Genomic DNA, 22,061 nt, shown 5'->3' with positions numbered 1-22,061 from the left:
TTCTTTGAGAAGTAGTGCCGACTGGGCATCTGGTACTGGGGCACTGCGACGGACATAAGGTCTCGAAAATCCTCTGTGTCCACCAGGCGGAAAGGCAGCATTTCTGTAGCCAAGAGCTTGCAGATGGTGAAATTCAACCTCTTAGCTTTCTCATGGCTAGGAGGAAATGGTCTTTTACTTGTCCACATCTGAGGGACCGAGGGCTGGCTATTGTGCTTAGACGGGGTTGATAAGGGTGTCCCCGGCAAACTGCCGGTCTGTGAGGAAGATGCAGGCGGACATGTTAGGTTGCCTTGATCCAAAGGTGGTGCTATCAATGTCGGACAGCGCTCAACACCAGCTGGTGTTACCACCTCCAAAGAAAATGATGACCTGCCAATCACGCTGGCTGTTGCGGGTAAAGAGGTGGCAGGTCTGCGCCCCAAAACAGGTGTGACTGCTGTCCCCCCAGTCACAGAGGATGAAGAGGCCGCGGATGCACAAGATATGGCAGACGGTGGATGGCCCGGCTGGCTAGGCCGCATTGTAGCACACTGAGCTTCCCACTGCAACTTATGCTTCATGTCCATGTGCCGGTTCATGCATGAAGTACTCAAACTATGTATTTTTTGGCCTCTACTTAGCTTTTGCTGACAAATGTTACAGATAACACGAGTTGGGTCATCTTTATCGATCTGAAAAAATGCCCAGGCTATGCTAGGCTTAGCACCCATGCGACCTGAAGAGCCACCACGACTTGTGGTGAGAGGCAGAGTTGTGTTTGAGGATGCAGTTGTTGACGTGCTTTCAGTACTATGTCTCTGTCCAGGAAGGCGCAACCTGACCTCGTCGTCACTAGCATCTTCCTCCACCTCCTCTGCTGACCTCATCTCTTGGCTGACTGTGGGTTGACAGTAAGTGGGATCTCCAACCTCATCATCATCACCCTGTGCGTTATCACACCCGTCGTCCTCAGAGCCAACCTGTTCCTGCCCTGACAAAAAACTAAAGTTGTCGCTCCAATCAGGTGTTTGAGTCTTATCATCGTCTTCCTCATTGTCTCCACCAACAGGAGTTACAGTTTGGGAATGAGGGTCTACATTATGGTCAGAACCTTCTGCGTCTGGTCCTGGATCCGACTCATAAAGATTCTGGGCATCAGTGCAGATCATTTCCTCGTCTGGATTCACAGAAGCGCTGGAGTCGACCTCTGATTCCCAGGCTATAGTATGAGTAAACAGCTCTGCAGACTCAACCATCTGTTCTACTTCATACTCAGACGGGCAGCTGGAGATTTGGGAGCTGTGAGGAAGCAAGTGCAATTGGGGTGACACCTTTGAGGACTGGAGTATTTGTGATGTTGAAGTTGATGTGGAGGAGAGCCCACTTAAAGGAGCACTTGATATCCGTTGAAGCACCTGCTGTTTTTGTGCCTCATCTGGAATTTGTAGCGATTGGCGTGGCCGTAAGAAAGGGATCTTATCACATTGTCCGCTAAAAGAAGTAGACATTTTAGTTTGGCTGGAAGATGGTCTTTCTTCTGCAGATGTTACTGTTGCTTTAACACCTACCCCACGGACACAACCTTTTTTCCCCTTCCCAACACGCCTATTCCCCTTTCCACCAGCAGTAGGCCTTTTTCCACTCATTTTGGTGGTTAACTAATTCACAACTCTGGAGTTGTTTGCACAAAAAAACAATGGATGGGAACCGAGCAGAGCTGAGTGGCCAAACTGTGGTATTAGGACAAAACTATTGGCTGGGTTAGATGCAGAAAAAAATTATATTCAATTTGCAACCTGATGGAGGTCTGTATAGATGGATTAATAGAACAAGTCCCACACACAGCTAGAAGCCCAATATTTTTTTAGAGGTAGATGCAGAAAAAAATATATTTAGTTTGCAACCTGATGGAGGTCTGTATAGATGGATTAATAGAACAAGTCCCACACACAGCTAGAAGCCCAATATTTTTTCAGAGGTAGATGCAGAAAAAAATATATTCAGTTTGCAACCTGATGGAGGTCTGTATAGATGGATTAATAGAACAAGTCCCACACACAGCTAGAAGCCCAATATTTTTTCAGAGGTAGATGCAGAAAAAAATATATTCAGTTTGCAACCTGATGGAGGTCTGTATAGATGGATTAATAGAACAAGTCCCACACACAGCTAGAAGCCCAATATTTTTTCAGAGGTAGATGCAGAAAAAAATATATTCAGTTTGCAACCTGATGGAGGTCTGTATAGATGGATTAATAGAACAAGTCCCACACACAGCTAGAAGCCCAATATTTTTTCAGAGGTAGATGCAGAAAAAAATATATTCAGTTTGCAACCTGATGGAGGTCTGTATAGATGGATTAATAGAACAAGTCCCACACACAGCTAGAAGCCCAATATTTTTTCAGAGGTAGATGCAGAAAAAAATATATTCAGTTTGCAACCTGATGGAGGTCAGTATAGATGGACTAATACAACAAGTCCCACACACAGCTAGAAGCCCAATATTTTTTCAGAGGTAGATGTAGAAAAAAAATATATTCAATTTGCAACCTGATGGAGGTCTGTATAGATGGATTAATAGAACAAGTCCCACACACAGCTAGAAGCCCAATATTTTTTCAGAGCTAGATGCAGAAAAAAATATATTCAGTTTGCAACCTGATGGACGTCTGTATAGATGGATTAATAGAACAAGTCCCACACACAGCTAGAAGCCCAATATTTTTTCAGAGGTAGATGCAGAAAAAAATATATTCAGTTTGCAACCTGATGGAGGTCTGTATAGATGGATTAATAGAACAAGTCCCACACACAGCTAGAAGCCCAATATTTTTTCAGAACTAGATGCAGAAAAAAATATATTCAGTTTGCAGCCTGATGGAGGTCTGTATAGATGGATTAATAGAACAAGTCCCACACACAGCTAGAAGCCCAATATTTTTTCAGAGGTAGATGCAGAAAAAAATATATTCAGTTTGCAACCTGATGGAGGTCAGTATAGATGGACTAATACAACAAGTCCCACACACAGCTAGAAGCCCAATATTTTTTCAGAGGTAGATGCAGAAAAAAATATATTCAGTTTGCAACCTGATGGAGGTCAGTATAGATGGACTAATACAACAAGTCCCACACACAGCTAGAAGCCCAATATTTTTTCAGAGGTAGATGCAGAAGAAAATATATTCAGTTTGCAACCTGATGGAGGTCTGTATAGATGGATTAATAGAACAAGTCCCACACACAGCTAGAAGCCCAATATTTTTTCAGAGGTAGATGCAGAAAAAAATATATTCAGTTTGCAACCTGATGGAGGTCTGTATAGATGGATTAATAGAACAAGTCCCACACACAGCTAGAAGCCCAATATTTTTTCAGAGCTAGATGCAGAAAAAAATTATATTCAATTTGCAACCTGATGGAGGTCAGTATAGATGGACTAATAGAATGATGCTATGCCCAAAAGATTTTACTTCACTAGGTGCAGTAAAAAATTGGTATTCTATACACAGGTGGTATATCTTGCAACACAGATAGGCTACTCCACTGACTAACACACTCTGCAATAGGCCAAAAAGGATTAGCTTTGCTAGATTCAGCCAAATGCTGTGAAAAAAACTTGCACAGCACTGGCACAGACCTGCCTGGCAAAAACTGATAGGAACTGATGTAACCTAGTCCTGAAAAGGACTCCAATTACAATTAGTCTTTACTCCCACAATCTATCTATTTAAGAGCACAGACCTACTTAGTTCACTAAGTACCCTATATTTATTATGCAACTTTGCTTTACATTTATATATAATGATGGTAGGGTATGAGATATATTTTTGTCTTTTGTCTTTTGTAGGTTTTGTTTCTTTTTTGCTAGTGTGAACATGCTCCTATTTCTTGCATGTCTACCATCTTAGACCTCAGTTCACATTGCCTGTTTTTTTGTCTTGTTTGCATTCTGTGCAATTTAAGGGTGTGGCATCCCCTTTGTTGAGCTGACTGGTATATATGTAGCTTACCACGGGCCTGGGTGGTCTGGAGTTGGGACCCGGTCCTATTTGTCTACCCTTTTATATGCATTGCTTCAACTTTGATATACAGTAAGGTTTTTAATATAGGCAGTATAGGTACCGTCCCAATTTAGGGTCACCTTGCCGCTGGTGGGACGGCTTGTATACTTTTTTTGATCAAAAATAGTTCACTAAGTACCCTATATTTATTATGCAACTTTGCTTTACATTTATATATAATGATGGTAGGGTATGAGATATATTTTTGTCTTTTGTCTTTTGTAGGTTTTGTTTCTTTTTTGCTAGTGTGAACATGCTCCTATTTCTTGCATGTCTACCATCTTAGACCTCAGTTCACATTGCCTGGTTTTTTGTCTTGTTTGCATTCTGTGCAATTTAAGGGTGTGGCATCCCCTTTGTTGAGCTGACTGGTATATATGTAGCTTACCACGGGCCTGGGTGGTCTGGAGTTGGGACCCGGTCCTATTTGTCTACCCTTTTATATGCATTGCTTCAACTTTGATATACAGTAAGGTTTTTAATATAGGCAGTATAGGTACCGTCCCAATTTAGGGTCACCTTGCCGCTGGTGGGACGGCTTGTATACTTTTTTTGATCAAAAATAGTTCACTAAGTACCCTATATTTATTAAGCAACTTTGCTTTACATTTATATATAATGATGGTAGGGTATGAGATATATTTTTGTCTTTTGTCTTTTGTAGGTTTTGTTTCTTTTTTGCTAGTGTGAACATGCTCCTATTTCTTGCATGTCTACCATCTTAGACCTCAGTTCACATTGCCTGGTTAAGAGCACAGACCTGCCTGATAAAAGTCGTAGGAAATGCTGTAACCTAGTCCTTAAAAGGACTGCAATCACTACTATTCCCTACTCCCAAGCTATCTGTAGATTTGTGCGAAAATTGGCTTGAAATTAACAAGGTATAGCGCACACAGCAACAGCGGTGCCGTCTAACACGCAGCTGCAGCAGTGAGAAAATGGTGGCGACGGGGAAAATGGCTTGGTCTTATAGGGCAAGGACATGTGACATACACTGCCAATGACACATGCCCTTGCTTGTGTGAAAAAAAGCACTTCGCTCCGTGTGTGCGCTGCTGATAGGCTGACAGATTGCACCTCCCCACTGCAAATGCGGGAAAGAGAAAAAAAACTGGAGATCTTCATTGTTCCTGCAGAGATCCATCCCCTGCCCCTCCCCCCACCCCCCTGTACACTCAAACTGCGTATTAACATTAATTTTCATCATTACTGAGAAAAAATCCAGTTATGATTTTGGTGCACGAACAGTTATCGAACATAACCTCGAACAGCCGAATTTTTCTCAAATTGTTCGTGTTCGCCGAACGGCTCGAACACCGCCCAAAACAGCTCGAATTTGAGATTGGCGAACAGTTCGAGTAGAACAATGCTCATCTCTATTAATAAGGCATACAATTAAATGCTACAACTATAGATAAAAAATGATGCCATTAAAAAATTGTAATATACTTTTATATTTTTTTCAACATATGTCTGCAAGTACCTTGAAAGTTTTTGAAAGCTAGATGCTAAACAAAAAAAAACAGATACACAATAATACAGTACAGGTCATTTTGTATGCTAGTCATTTTTGGGGTGATCAAGAGGCTTTTATTTGGTGAATGCATTAGCTTGGAAAGGTATTTAGGGTTGCCCTTCATTTATTCTTTTCCTTTGCAAGTGCTTTTCGAGTGTAAATTACTGCAACCAGAAACCTTAATATGAAAGGTTCTTATTCTCCATGCTCAAATTAAATTAAGTTTGAACAGTTTAATGCAGCATGTCAAGTTCTAAGCCCAAGTAGTGTCAAATGTATATCTTACTTTTTTTTAAGTTGCACCATCTAGGATAGTAAATGTGCTTTTTTAAAAGATTTTGCTTATTTTTTTTCACTTCTAAAATAAGTTTGCATTATTTTCTTCTATTTGGAAGTTTTGGGGCTACATTCAGGAAATATACTTGGAGATTTGGTCAGGGTTAATTGTGTCCTCAATGCTGCAAAATGCATGCAGATACTTGTCTATCAGAAACAAAATTCTGACTGATTGGCTTCAAATTTATTCTGCAACAGCACCATTACCCCAAACATACAGCCAATATCATTAACAACTATCTTCAGTGTGAAGAAAAACATGGTTGGTTACCATAGGTAGAGATATAGCCATATACAGGATGTTGAGGTTCATTACTAAGGTTTTGCTTTTGATAATAGGTTTGAAAGGGGTTAGATACAGTCCTAGGAGATCCCAGAATGAATTTATTGCATTTTTGCTGAATCGATTCGCACTGAGAAATGTGAATTTGAAATTATTCAATCATCTATACTATATACTTATACTAAGATTGTACATATGTACTTCTCAAGTTGACCCTGCAATCATATTACTATTCATTTGCACCACTGCATCATACTAACCTCCTCTATATGTAAAAAGGAGAGGAAAAGTGGAATGGAGTATGGCAAAGAGAAATAAGACAGTCCAAACAAATCCAACAACTAATTCCTTTCTTTCTGGAGTGCATGCATAAGGAAAATCCTCTCCATCAAAGGTGAGACAAGTTATTTTATTGCCTAAAAGCAAGTTACCAAAATACTTCTCTCTCAACAATGGATACCACCAAAATGTATGATAGTGACAGCTACAGTATTTAATTGACAGCAACAGCCACAGATTCCGAAAACAGTTCCTTACTACAGTGTCCTCCAAAATGTATTTTAGCCGCAGTGGAACTCACAATATCATAAATGTGAAGACATGGGGTCTTCTGTGGGCATAATACTACTCAGATAACACAGGGTGAGGGTAAAACAGTGTGGCAATACTTTATTGAACCACAAAGCGTGACAATAAACAGATAGAACGGTCGCACCAAATACCCAAGATGGTACAACATTACACAGTCACACCCTTCTGCTGGCCCGCCTGTGAAAGGACAGCTGTGACTTTGGGACTTCCAGGGCCATCTACCTCAACCAGTGGCCCCCCGCTTTTGGCAGGCCTCCACAGAGGCTGTGCAGTGTAATGGCTGTGTCTCACCATAAAGGAACACGATCTGATCATACAACAGCTCCTAGGCAGGGGAGGAAGCAAAAGAGTATACAGACATTACAGCATGGGGATCTCAACTGATTCTTTCTTTGAGGTAAAACATTGTTTACAAACAGGCAGTGAAATGTTTTATCTCACAAAAAGAATCAGCTGTGATCCTCTGCTGTAATGTCTGTATACTTTCTCTTCCTTCCTCCCCTGCCCAGGAGCTGTGGTATGATCAGATCATGTTCCTGTACGGTCAGACACAGCCATTACACAGTACACAGCAGGGACACATTTATAAGATTATCTCAGCACAGGAACATTTTATTTAATCACATTCAATTGTGGATTTTATTATTATTCCAAGATCTATTGATTAAAATCAACTTTTGTTCGTGGGAAAACCCCTTTAAATTCTTACATAATAAGAACTTATAGGCCTAAACATTAAGGCTTCTTAAAAAAAGCGTTATCTTAAAAGTAAAATTATTTTTTTCTATCTTAAAAACCATCTGAAATATAAAATAGACTAATGATTATTACTAAAATTAAATTGAAAGCAGTGGGACTGGAAATGTCTTCTAAAAAGAAAGAACAGCATTCCGTTTTACCGATGAGGTCCAATCCGAGGTCATTCTGTTAGAACCTTGCTCTTAGGTTTTTTCCTTTGCTGGTCACATGACCTTGTTGGCCTATTTAATCCTGCTCTGCCCTTCTGGCTTTGCTGGACTTCATTGTATAACTACTTTCTAGCTAGCCTGTGCTCTGTATCTAACTCTGTTAGTTTGCTTGGTCTACGGACCTCTATGTTCTATATATTTTGTTTGTTCGTCTGTCTGCTACTATTTCTGTTAGGAGGTGTCCCATTTTCCTCCCAGTCCTTAGTACTTGTAGGGATTCCTTCCCCATATCTATAGGTCTCCGTACAGACTACCTTAGGACTTTAGCAAGTCTGATCGCAGGATCAGGTTCCCTGTTATATCGTAGGGATTCAGCTGAGTTCTATCGTAGGGACAGATCTCCTCTCTTTCCTTAGCTCTGGTAGCAGAACATAACAGTAAGTCCAGCCTGCAAATTCTCTAAGGAAAGATTTTTCTGTTCCATCATGGTGTCGGTTCAGGATTTGGCTCATCGCCTGCAGGGACTCTCTCTGGAGGTGGCCGAGCTCCATCAGCACGTGAGTAACTGTCCTGGAGCACATTTCTTGGAGCCTAAGGTATGTTTGCCGGATTTATTTTTTGGTGAACACCGAGAATTTTTTTCATTTAAAAATGCTTGCTTATTGTATTTTCATTTGAGACCCAAGTCCTCTGGGGATGAATCCCAGCGCATAGGGTTCATAATGTCACTTTTGCGCAAAGAGCCTCAGGAGTGGGCCTTTTCTTTGCAACCTAGTGATACATGCTTCAGATCAGTGGATAGTTTTTTTTCTGCTTTGGGACTATTATATGATGATCCTGACCGTGTCGCATCAGCTGAGACTGAGTTGAGACGTTTGAAACAGGGATCAGGTAATGTGGAAAAATATTGTACTCATTTCCGTCGTTGGTCTACTCAAACAGGGTGGAACGATTCTGCTCTGAAAAGTCTATTTCTTGCTGGGCTCAATGAAAGGGTTAAAGACCTGCTAATTGCTTATCCTACACCTGAAGATTTGCAACAGGCTATGCAATTAACTATACGGGTGGATAGGAGACTGCGTGCAAGGGTTAATGAGAGCAAATCCTCTGCTATGTCAGTTTCTGGTTATGAGAATGTGTGTACTAACAGTGGTGAACCGATGGAGATTGGATCGGTGGCACCTCGCTCTCAAGAAAAAGACCGTCGATTTTCTGAAGGCTTGTGTTTCTATTGCGGAAAATCTGGTCATTTGATTAAAGGCTGTGAGCTTCGTATGAAGAAAGAAAAAAAAATGGTCAGTCATGCCCGTATTGCCTGTTTAAATTCCAAGGGTGTATTTTTAGCTGCTTCCACGATTGCTCAGGAAAAATTAATGGAATTTCGGGTGTTTGTTGATTGTGGGTCTACTCTGAATGTTATTGATGGGGGATTCTTGGAAAGACTCAATTTAAAACCCGAACCTTTATCATCCCCCATTGCTGTGGTTTCTGTGGATGGTTCCCCTTTGAAGAATATTACTCTCAAGGTCTGTGAATTTCCTCTCACTATTAATGGTGTTCACCATGAGAAATTGGATTTGGTAGTTTTGAATAACTTGCCTTCTCCAGTAATATTGGGATTGCCCTGGTTAAAATTTCACAATCCTGTACTGGATTGGTCTACCAGTGAAATTAAATCCTGGAGCCATAAATGTTATGACAAGTGTTGTAACGGGCGTATTGCAGCGTTGGATAGGGGAGAATTGCCTGTTCCTATTCAGGATTTTTGGAGAGTTTTTTCTGAGAAGGAATCGCAGGTTTTGCCTCCCCATAGAGACTATGATTGTTCAATTGAATTTGTCCCTGGAGCGACTCTTCCTAAAAGTCGTTTATTTAACCTTACTATTCCTGAGAGGAAGGCTTTGGAGGAATACATACAGACAAGTTTGGCCGCCGGTCACATTAGGCCCTCTAAGTCTCCTGTGGCGGTTGGATTTTTTTTTGTAAAAAAAAAGGACGGCGGTTTACGTCCTTGTCTGGATTTTCGTGAGATTAACAAAATTACTGTACGCAATCCTTACCTACTGCCATTGATTCCTGATCTGTTTAACCAGTTAATGGGGGCCAAGTGGTTCTCTAAAATTGACCTTAAGGGGGCATACAATCTGTTGCGCATGAAGGAGGGTGACGAATGGAAGACTGCTTTTAACACTCCTGTGGGTCATTTTGAGAACCTGGTTATGCCTTTTGGTCTTACTAATGCTCCTGCATTTTTTCAGAATCTTATTAATGACATCCTTAGACCTTTGATTGGCAAAAATGTGGTTGTGTATTTGGATGACATTTTGATTTATTCGCCGGATCTGGAGCCTCATTGGCGGAGCGTACGTGAGGTATTACAGTTATTAATGGACAATTCGCTTTTTGCTAAGCTGGAGAAATGTGAGTTCGCTGTACAGAGAATTAGTTTTTTGGGTTACATTATCTCCAGCGAAGGTTTTGAGATGGACCCAGTTAAAGTTCAAGCTGTACAGGAATGGCCTAGGCCTATTGGTTTGAAATCGATACAGAGGTTTTTGGGTTTCGCCAATTATTACAGAAAATTCATAAAAAAAATTTCTAGTATTGTCAAACCTCTGACCGATCTCACCAGGAAAGGTGCTGATGCGGTTCAGTGGTCTTCTGAGGCCATTGAAGCTTTTGTGTATCTCAAGGAGAGGTTCACCTCTGCTCCCATCCTTATGCAGCCTGATGTGACTAAGCCGTTTTTGGTTGAGGTTGATGCTTCCTCTCTGGGGGTTGGCGCAGTATTGTCTCAGGATAACGGGGATGGATTACATCCCTGTGCCATTTTTTCAAAAAAATTTTCGGAGACTGAACTGAATTACGATATTGGTAATCGGGAATTATTGGCTATTAAACTCGCATTTGAACACTGGCGCCACTTCTTGGAAGGTGCGGAATTTCCCGTTCAGGTTCTTACGGATCATAAAAATCTGATATATCTTGATGCTGCCAAGCGCCTGAATGCCCTTCAGGCTAGGTGGGCACTGTTTTTTTCGCGGTTTAATTTCTCCGTTACTTACATCCCTGGTACTAAGAATGTTAAGGCGGATGCCTTGTCTCGCAGTTTTTCTCCCATAGTCGAGGCATTCTCCTGTGCTTTAAGAATCTCATCTTCCAAAACGGAGTCCAAAGCAGCTATCACAACACCTTCTTGTAAAATGTTCTCCTCTTTCTCAGCACCATCTAACACTCCTCATGGGAGGTTGTTTGTGCCTGGGACCTTTAGGAGAGATTTGTTTGTTGAGTGTCACGAATCTCGGTTGGCAGGTCATCCCGGAATCTCTGAGACCAAGAGACTGGTGGGTCGCAGTTTTTGGTGGCCTGGATGGCAGAAGGAAGTCATTTAGTGGTTGCGTCAATGTACTATATGTGCTAGATCTAAGTCCTCACATACTCCTGCTGCGGGGTTGCTTTGTCCTTTGGAGGTTCCCAGTGCTCCTTGGACACATTTGGCTATGGACTTTATAACTGACCTTCCCCCCTCTGAGGGTTTTACTGTCATCTGGGTGGTCGTGGACCGTTTTAGCAAGATGTGTCACTTGGTTCCCTTCGTCAAACTGCCCTGCGCTAAAACTCTCGCTAAGGCCTTTGTCAAGGAAATTGTCAGACTTCATGGCGTTCCTACTGACATTGTTTCTGATAGGGGTCCTCAGTTCGTGGCTCGTTTTTGGCGTGCCTTTTGTGACAGGTTGGGAGTTCATTTGTCGTTCTCGTCCGGATATCATCCTGAATCTAATGGCCAGACAGAAAGGAAAAACCAGGATGTTGAGCAGTTCTTGCGTTGTTTTGTGGCAGACAATCAAGACGGGTGGTCTGAGTTTCTGCCACTTGCTGAATTTGCTCTGAACAATCATACATCTTCTTCTGCTGGTTGTTCGCCTTTTTTTTGTTGTTCTGGGAGACATCCGTCGTTTGGGTCGTTCTCCAAGTTGGGATCTGCCGTGCCTGAGGAGGAGAATTTTTCCGGTGATTTGGAGAGAGTTTGGACGGATGTGCATGGTAATCTTCAGGAGGCCAACAGAAAATCTAAAGACTACTTTGATAGGAAACGACAGGAGGTTTTGTTCGCTGTTGGTGACATGGTCTGGTTGTCCTCTAGGAATCTGCGGTTGAGGATTCCTTCTAAGAAATTGGGTCCCAAGTTTGTAGGGCCCTTTAAGGTTCTTCAGGTTGTCAACCAATCTGCTGTTAGGTTGGAGGTTCCTACCTCCTGGAGAATTAATCCGGTATTTCATGTCTCTCTGTTAAAAAAAGCTGTTGTGTCGGATGGTGACGCCTCTGCCTCTGTTCCTCCGGTGGTGGAGGACGGGGAATATGAAATTTCTCGCATTCTTAACTCTAGACGGTATAGAGGTAGTTTGCAGTATCTTGTGGCCTGGAAAGGTTTCGGACCCGAGGATAACTCTTGGGTGAGGTCAGATGATGTTTCCGCGTCCAGACTTATCAGAGCGTTTCACAGGAGATTTCCTGATAAGCCTGGTCCTAGGGGATCCGGAGGATCCTCTTAGAAGGGGGGGTACTGTTAGAACCTTGCTCTTAGGTTTTTTCCTTTGCTGGTCACATGACCTTGTTGGCCTATTTAATCCTGCTCCGCCCTTCTGGCTTTGCTGGACTTCATTGTATAACTACTTTCTAGCTAGCCTGTGCTCTGTATCTAACTCTGTTAGTTTGCTTGGTCTACGGACCTCTATGTTCTATATATTTTGTTTGTTCGTCTGTCTGCTACTATTTCTGTTAGGAGGTGTCCCATTTTCCTCCCAGTCCTTAGTACTTGTAGGGATTCCTTCCCCACATCTATAGGTCTCCGTACAGACTAGCTTAGGACTTTAGCAGGTCTGATCGCAGGATCAGGTTCCCTGTTACATCGTAGGGATTCAGCTGAGTTCTATCGTAGGGACAGATCTCCTCTCTTTCCTTAGCTCTGGTAGCAGAACATAACACATTCAACATCAATTTATCACAAACCATCAAAAAGGATGGATATACTGTACTTGTCATGTTTTAGGTGAAGCAAAGAACTTCCTAACCTTGGATGGCATCATGCTTGTTTTTCATTATTACAATGTAATAGAAGAGGAACACTTTTTACACATGTAAACATTTGGATCTATTTCTACTTTTGCAAAATAAGCTAATTTCTCCATACCTATGTAAACAATGGATATTTTTCTTGTATCTGTTCAGTTAACTAATATACTTGAACAAATATTGCTATCAAGTTGATGCCATTCACTTACTTATAGAGTAGACTCAAAGCACTTATAACTAAAATCATCCATAGTCTAGTCACAATATAATAAGTACATACTGTATGATTATAAAAAATGTAGTAAAAAATTAATTTTATTTTAAAGGGTCATCCATTCCTGTTTTCATATATCAAACGGCATTAAGGACTCCATACACATTAGAATAATGTCTGAACTCTTTGATACTAACAGGTTAAGTCAATGATATAATGTGTATGGGGAGCTGGCTGACTGGTAAATAGAGAGAAATGTTTTTTTCAGTGTGTGAGCAAACTTTTTGGCATTGGTTTGCTGTTTAAAATAGTTACCTACAGGCCAGGTATTTAAAACTGTGGTTTCTCCGTCACACGGATCACATATAATTGTGTTGAAAATACTGCCATTTTTGGCCTCCATTCAAATTTTTTTTCAGTGTGTCAGCAAACTTTTTGCCACCGGTTTGCTGCTCAAAATAGTTACCTACAGGCAAGGTATTTAAAACTTTGGTTTGTCCGTCACACGGATCACATATACGTTTTCTGAAAATTCTGCCATTTCTGGCCTTCATTCTAATTTTTTTTTCAGTGTGTCAGCAAAGTTTTTGGCACCGGTTTGCTGTTCAAAATAGTTACCTACAGGCCAGGTATTTAAAACTGTGGTTTGTCAGTCACACCGATCACATATATGTTTTCTGAAAATCTTACCATTTCTGGCCTTCATTCTAATTTTTTTTCAGTGTGTCAGCAAAGTTTTTGTCACCGGTTTGCAGTTCAAAATAGTTACCTACAGGGCAGGTATTTAAAACTGTGGTTTCTCCATCACACGGATTACATATAATTGTGCTGAAAATACTGCCATTCAGCCATTTGTAGTGAGTGTGGAAGAGATTGTCCTCTATTTAAAATGGGCAAGGCATGTGGCAAGGGACGGGGAACTGGATGTGATGATGATGGTGCATGCAGAGGCCGAGGTCGTGGGCAAGATTAAATTGTGCCACAACTAACACCCACGTCTTTTCATCCGACCTTCCTGTCCCAATACCTAGGGAACCACATAACACCATTATTGAACCCAGAGCAGTGTCAAAAGGTTGTTGGTTGTATAGCGGATAATGCTTCTGGACACTTAGCCACCTCAGCCACCTCCACAACCCTGTCTTCCACACGGTCAAGTCTCAGTAGCTGTGAGTCTGAACTGCACATTCCTCACCCTGATCCTCCTTCTTCCCACCATGCCGAGTGCCAGGAGACAACTGATCCCACACTTGGACACTTAAGAGCTGTTCACTTTTCCATTTATAGATTCAGGCCTCTCACCCATTCCACTTGAAGAGGGGCAAGAGGAGACTGCATGTAGCGATGCCCAAATATTTGAGCAGCCACGGTCACACAAAGACGACGGTGGGAAAGTGTCACAAGAGGTGGACGATGATGGGACACAATTGCCAGAAAGTCAGGAGGAGGACCAGGGTGTGGAAGTGGAAGACAAGATAATAATAATAATAATAGTTTTTATTTTTATAGCGCCAACATATTCCTCAGCACTAGTGTTGAGCGATACCTTCCGATATCGGGAAATATCGGATCGGATTGGATCGGACCGATACCGAAAAAGTATCGGATATCGCCGATTCCGATACCGGAAACCAATGCAAGTCAATGGGACAGAAATATCGGAATGAAAATAAACTCTTTCTTTCCTTGTAGGTTAATTCCACATGAAGGAAAACAACTAAGAATAATGTAGAATGTATTGGGGGAGGTGGGGGAGACAATAAAGGCATAGAGGTTTAGCCCAATCAAATTGAATAGCAGGAATGCAGCAGCAGGTCTTTTCCAGGGGCACCACGAGGAGGAACGGACTCACCCCCATACACTGCTTAGTCATCTTCTGCTTATAATTTAGATATTATCTTTTGCTCTGATTTTTAGTCTTATGCTTAATGTTTTTCGGCTTTTTGTTCTCCAACTTCTTGTATTTCTGCTTCTTGGTTTTCTGTCTCTTGTTCTTCTGCATCTTGGTGCTTGTCTTCTCTTCTTTGTCCTCTTGGTCAACTTCTTCAGGGTCATCTTCTTGGTCTTCTTCTGGGTGGTCTTCAGGGTCATCGTCTTCGGGGGTCCTTGTCTTCGGGGTCCTCGTCTTCTTCGGGTTGGTCTTCTGGGTCCTCGTCTTTGGGGTCCTCGTCTTCTTCGGGGTGGTCTTCAGGGTCCTCGTCTTGTTCAGGGTGGTCTTCAGGGTCCTCGTCTTCTTCGGGGTGGTCTTCAGGGTCCTCGTCTTCAGGGTCGTCGTCTTCGGGGTCCTCGTCTTCTTAGGGTTGGTTTTCAGGGTCCTCGTCTTCAGGGTCTTCATCAGGGAGATCTAGAGTGATTACCAAGAACCATTTCAAAAAGCTTGAACTTGGAAATGTAGCAGAAGGTACAAGAAAGCTGAGGAACTACCGAGGACCAGCTGACGGTACTGGAACCCGGATGGGTAGCAGAAGGTACAAGAGCCAATGGAACTGCCGAACACCAGCTGACGGTACTGGAACTCGGTTACTAAGCAGGAGGTACCTGTGCCAGAAAGCACTACCAAGGACCAGCAGATGTTGGTGGAACTTGGATACAGAGAAGGAGGCACCTAATCCAAAGGCACTGCGGAGAACCAGCTGATGGTACTGGAACCCGGATGGGTAGTAGAAGGTACAAGAGCAAATGGAATTGCCGAGAACTAGCTGGCGGTGCTGGAACCCAGGGTAAATACTAAAAACGGAGGAGCCAGAGGTGCAATTGGAGCAAGTTTTAAATCCGTAGTACAGTGGATGTGGACAAAGGAGAATTTGACGGACACACAGCAGGGGATCAGCTGACGTTACTGAACCCCAATAACACTGGAGCAAGCGTTGACTGTGCAGACGGCACTTCTGAGCAGCAACTAGCGGTATTGGAGCCCAGGGTAAATACTAAAAATGGAGGAGCCAGAGGTGTATTTGGAGGAGGTTTTAAATCCGTAGTACAGTGGATGTGGACAAAGCAGGAGAATTTGCCGGACACACAGCTGGGGATCAGCTGACGTTACTGAACCGCAATAACACTGGAGCAAGCACTGACTGTGCAGACGGCACTTCTGAGCAGCAACTAGCGGTATTGGAGCCCAGGGTAAATACTAAAAACGGAGGAGCCAGAGGTCCAGAGGTGTATTTGGAGGAGGTTTTAAATCCGTAGTAGAGTGGATGTGGACAAAGCAGGAGAATTTGCCGGACACACAGCTGGGGATCAGCTGACGTTACTGAACCCCAATAACACGGCAGCAAGTGTTGACTGTGCAGACGGCACTTCCGAGCGCCAACTGGCGGTGTTGGAGCTCAGGGATAACACTGAAAACAGAGGAGCCAGAGGTGTAATTGGAGAAACTTTCAAATCTGTAGTAGTGAGAATGTGGACAAAGCAGGAGAATTTGCCGGACACACAGCTGGGGATCAGCTGACGTTACTGAACCCCAATAACACGGCAGCAAGTGTTGACTGTGCAGACTGCACTTCCGAGCGCCAACTGGCGGTGTTGGAGCTCAGGGATAATACTGAAAACAGAGGAGCCAGAGGTGTAATTGGAGAAACTTTCAAATCTGTAGTAGTGAGAATGTGGACAGAGCAGGAGAAATTGCCATCCGCACAGCAGGGGAACAGCTGACGTTACTGAACCCCAATAACACGGCAGCAAGTGTTGACTGTGCAGACGGCACTTCCGAGCGCCAACTGGCGGTGTTGGAGCTCTGGGATAATACTGAAAACAGAGGAGCCAGAGGTGTAATTGGAGAAACTTTCAAATCTGTAGTAGTGAGAATGTGGACAGAGCAGGAGAAATTGCCGTCCGCACAGCAGGGGAACAGCTGACGTTACTGAACCCCAATAACACGGCAGCAAGTGTTGACTGTGCAGACGGCACTTCCGAGCGCCAACTGGCGGTGTTGGAGCTCAGGGATAATACTGAAAACAGAGGAGCCAGAGGTGTAATTGGAGAAACTTTCAAATCTGTAGTAGTGAGAATGTGGACAGAGCAGGAGAAATTGCCGTCCGCACAGCAGGGGAACAGCTGACGTTACTGAACCCCAATAACATGGCAGCAAGTGTTGACTGTGCAGACGGCACTTCCGAGCGCCAACTGGCGGTGTTGGAGCTCAGGGATTACAGTTCAGGTCGTAGAAACATGAACAGAACAGGAGACCTGGATACTGTTGCCAACCAATTATTTATTCTGGAAGAGGACTGGCAAATTCATGAGAGATCCAGGCCTTGTTCATTTTGAGAAAAGTAAGCCGGTCAACGTTATCGGAGGATAGTCGCATGCGACGGTCTGTTAGTACACCACCTGCGGCACTAAAGACGCGTTCCGATAATACACTAGCAGCAGGGCAAGCTAGCACCTCCAATGCATACTGACTAAGCTCTGGCCATGTATCCAGCTTACAGACCCAAAACTTGAAGGGAGAAGAGCCGTCTCGGAGTACACTAAGAGGGCAAGACATGTAGTCTGTCACCATCTGACGGAAACGTTGCCTCCTTCTGACTGGAGCCGTCTGTGATGGTGTAGACATTTGTGGCGGCGGGGACACAAAACTTTGCCACATTTCGGCTATACTGGTCTTGCCTTGTGCTGAGGCGCTGCTTCTGCTCCCTCTTTGTGCAGAGCTTCCTCCACTGCCTCGACGCACTGACCTGCTTTGTAAAGCACTAGCAGCACTGCTCTCGGTTGGAATGGAGAACATGATGGAATGCACCAGTGCGTCTTGGTACTCCCGCATTTTACGCTCCCGGTTCAACGGTGTTATGAGGCTTTGTAAGTTGTCCCGGTAGCGAGGATCTAGGAGGGTGGACACCCAATAATCAGCCGTGTTGAGAATGTGGGCGATGCGGCGGTCGTTTCTCAGGCACTGCAGCATGAAATCAACCATGTGCTGCAGACTGCCAACTGGCCAAGAAACACTGTCCCCTGCTTGAGGCGTGATCTCTGCTTGCTCTGCATCACCCCACCCTCGCTCTAGATACTGACTACTAGAGCATTGTGTACCTCCCTCCTCTGGACAGATGTCTTCCTCATCCATTGACTCCTCCTCATCCTCCTCACAAAGTGTCCCCTGCCTAGGCCTTTGTGAGGAACCACTTTGCGCAGACTGTAGAGAAGCAGATGGCATTTGTGACTCCTCATCCTCCACCTCTTCCAAAACCTCGTCCCTTAGTGCTTGCAGTATTTTTTCAAGCAGGCAGATAAGGGGGATAGTCATGCTGACTAGTGCATCATCTGCACTCGCCATCCGCGTGGAATAATCGAAGGCACGCAAAACGTGGCAAATGTCCTTCATAGAGGCTGCTGCAGCTACTACTCCATTACTGCTGCCTGCTGCTCACACAACCTCTCCAACATATGTAACGTTGAATTCCACCTGGTGGGTAGGTCACATATGATGCGATGTTCCGGAAGACGTAATCGGCGCTGCAGAGCTGCAATGCGTGATCTTGCATTGCTGGAACGCCGCAAGTGAGCGCACTCTATGCGGACCTTGTGAAGCAGTGCATCAAGATCCGGATAGTCCCTCAAAAAACTCTGCACGACCAAGTTGAGCACATGTGCCAGACATGGGATGTGAGTGAGGTTGCCTAGGCCCAGAGCTGCCACCAGATTTCGGCCATTGTCACACACTACCATGCCTGGCTGGAGATTCGCTGGCACAAACCACACGTTGCTCTGCTGCTTGATGGCATTCCAGAGCTCCTGCGCTGTGTGGTTCAATTCCCCAAAGAAATTAATTTTAATACGGCCTGTTGACGTTTGGCCACGGCTGTGCTCATATCGGTCATCATAACAGGTAACCGTTCATGGGTCGATGTGGAGGTAGACCGTGACGGCTCCTGCAGCGCTGATTCAGAGGAACTGGAGTATGAGGAGGAGTCAATGTGTACAGACTGGATTCCTGCAATCCTTGGAGTTGGCAGAACACGTACAGCGCCACTCTCAAGATTTGTACCCGGCTCCACAACATTTACCCAATGGGCAGTGAGGGAAAGGTATCGTCCCTGTCTATGCTTACTGGTCCACGCATCGGTGGTCAGGTGGACCTTGCTACTGACGGCGTTTTGTAGCGCATGTTTAATTTTTCCCTCCACATGATGTTGCAGGGCAGAGACGGCTTGCCTGCTGAAATAAAAGCGGCTGGGCATGTTGTATTGTGGGACTGCCAATGCCATAAAGTTACGGAATGTGTCAGTCTTCACCAGCCTGAATGATAGCATTTCAAGGGCCAGTAGTTTAGCAATGCCAGCATTCAGAGCCTGTGCTCGGGGGTGGTTTGCCGAGTATGGGCGCCTTTTCTCCCATGCCTGTGCTAGCGATGGCTGTAGACTGGCCTGGGAGTGTGAGGATGACTGGGAAAGTGGTGCTGTGGGTGGAATTACACTGTGTCTCTGTACAACAGTGCCAGAGATTCTTCCATGGCGATCCTGTGAGGAAGCCGAACCAGCTGTGTGTGAGCTGGAGGAAGAGGCTACAACATGAGCTGAAGAGGTGGTAGGTGGCGCTGTAGGTTGGCCTAGGTCTTCAGTGTGTTTTTGTAACTCCACCACGTGCTTGGTCCGCACATGTTTCCACATATTTGTGGTATTGAGGTTGCTGACACTTTTCCCTCTTTTCACCTTCTGATTACACAGCTTGCATTTGACAAAGCAAATGTCATCTGCAACTGTGTCAAAAAAGGACCAGGCACTGCAAGTCTTGGGAGAGCCCGCTTTGGATTTTGGAAGAGCCATGCTCCTAATGGGTGCCGAAGTGGAGGCTACAGGCAACCAAGTCTGCCCCCTCCCTCTCCCTCCTTTTTGGGCCGTTCGGGGAATCTCTTCCTCAGAGCTGCTCCCACCACCTTCCTGTCCCTCACGCCATGATGGGTCAAGGACCTCATCATCTACACCACCCTCTTCAAACAACTGCTTCTCCTGGGTAGTCTCGACAGCACAGTATGCACCAGAAAGTGGCACCTGAGTCTCATCATCAGATGCGTACTGAGGTGTGCTGCTGACCATAGGCACTGGCCCACCCGCCTCTTCAGATTCAGAGAGACAAAACAGTTGCACATCACTGCATACTACCTCTTCTTCAAATTCTAGAATTCTGCTTGGCTGGCCCCCTCTTTCCAAGCCGAGAGATTCAGAGAACAGAAGTAGAGATGGCTCCTGTCCAGGGCTCTCTGACTGCCTGGGCAATTTGGCAGGTGGTGAAGAGACAGATGGGTGCTTTTCAGTGCTCAGGACCTGAGAGGATCTGGAACTAATTGAAGTCGATGCGTTAGCTGCCATCCATCCGACAACGGCTTCAATTTGGTCCTCGCGCAGCAGTGGGGTACGGCTAGCTCCTACAAAGCTGCGCATAAAGGACTGTTCCCTGGTAAAACTGGGGGATGCTGAGTCACTGGTGCCCGCAGCAGGCACAGAATCCCCACGTCCTCTCCCTGCAGGCACAGAATCCTCACGTCCTCTCCCTGCAGAAACTCCACGCCCACGCCCACGCCCACGACCACATGCCTTACTCCCTGCCTTCTTCATCTTGGTAGACTGATAAAGATAGGCAGAAAAGTACTAAGGGCTTAGTGTGCTTATTCCTGAACAGCTGCTAACAGGTATAAGAAACACTAATTTTATAAAGTGTGGACTAGACTTTAATATGAGCTAATGTGGCCTACACAACTGTAAAGTGGAGTGTTTGGTGAACTTTATTTAGGTTTTTTTTGTCACAAAAAGACACTGGATGTGCCTAAAGATGTAATAACGATAGTATCACAAACATTTTGTAGCTATTACAATGCAATAGATGAGGCTGCAAAAAATAGGCTAATACTAATCTGGCTGGGGCTGCAGGGCCCAATGCTGCAGAAAGGCTCCTCTATCTACTCCTATATAGTGTGTTTGGAACCAATTTAGCTGAATACGGATGGAACCACCACACTAATAGGAGATATCAGGAAAAATTATGAATTGGCAATAAAGGACAATGTATGAGGCAGTGACACACACTGAGTGCACTACAACCAGACGGGGTTGAAGCACACACTACAGGGTGAGCTGCACTCACACACCAGACCTTGCAGACAGCGGTGAACAGCACAGATGCAGAGCACTGTGCACTAGCGCTGCAAGACCAAAAAAATTTCTCTATCTACTCCTATATAGTGTGTTTGGAACCAATTTAGCTGAATACAGATGGAACCACCACACTAATAGGAGATATCAGGAAAAATTATAAATTGGCAATAAAGGACAATGTATGAGGCAGTGACACACACTGAGTGCACTACAACCAGACGGGGTTGAAGCACACACTACAGGGTGAGCTGCACTCACACACCAGACCTTGCAGACAGCGGTGAACAGTACAGATGCAGAGCACTGTGCACTAGCGCTGCAAGACCAAAAAAATTTCTCTATCTACTCCTATATAGTGTGTTTGGAACCAATTTAGCTGAATACGGATGGAACCACCACACTAATAGGAGATATCAGGAAAAATTATGAATTGGCAAAAAAGGACAATGTATGAGGCAGTGACACACACTGAGTGCACTACAACCAGACGTGGTTGAAGCACACACTACAGGGTGAGCTGCACTCACACACAGAGACCTTGCAGAAAGCGGTGAACAGCACAGAGAACTGTGCACTAGCACTGCAAGGCACAGCGATTTATAAAGTAGCTTGGGTAAAGCAGAATAGACCAAATAGGTAGCTAAAACCGTCCCTCAGAACAACAGCGTCCTATCCCTAACTGAATTCACAGCAGAGTGAGCTCAAAATGGCGGCGGCGGCTTTTATAGTGCATCATGACATCATTTCAGCAGCCAATCACAGCCATGCCATTAGTTAAGATGCCTACATGCCTAACAGGATGTGCCCACACTTCTTAGGATCCTCATTGACTGAATAAAATGAAAATGGCTCATTGCATTATGGGAACTTCCGATTCAGGTATACGATATTGCAAAAGTATCGGAATTAAGTATCGGAATTCCGATACTGCGAATATCGGCCGATACTCGATATTTCAGTATCGGAATGCTCAACACTACTCAGCACTTTACAAATTTTAG

This window comes from Phyllobates terribilis, unplaced genomic scaffold, assembly GCF_046119375.1.
Source record: "Phyllobates terribilis strain yellow unplaced genomic scaffold, ASM4611937v1 Scaffold_7__3_contigs__length_470593459, whole genome shotgun sequence".
Taxonomy (NCBI): Eukaryota; Metazoa; Chordata; class Amphibia; order Anura; family Dendrobatidae; genus Phyllobates; species Phyllobates terribilis.
Note: the sequence above shows the minus strand (reverse complement) of the source record.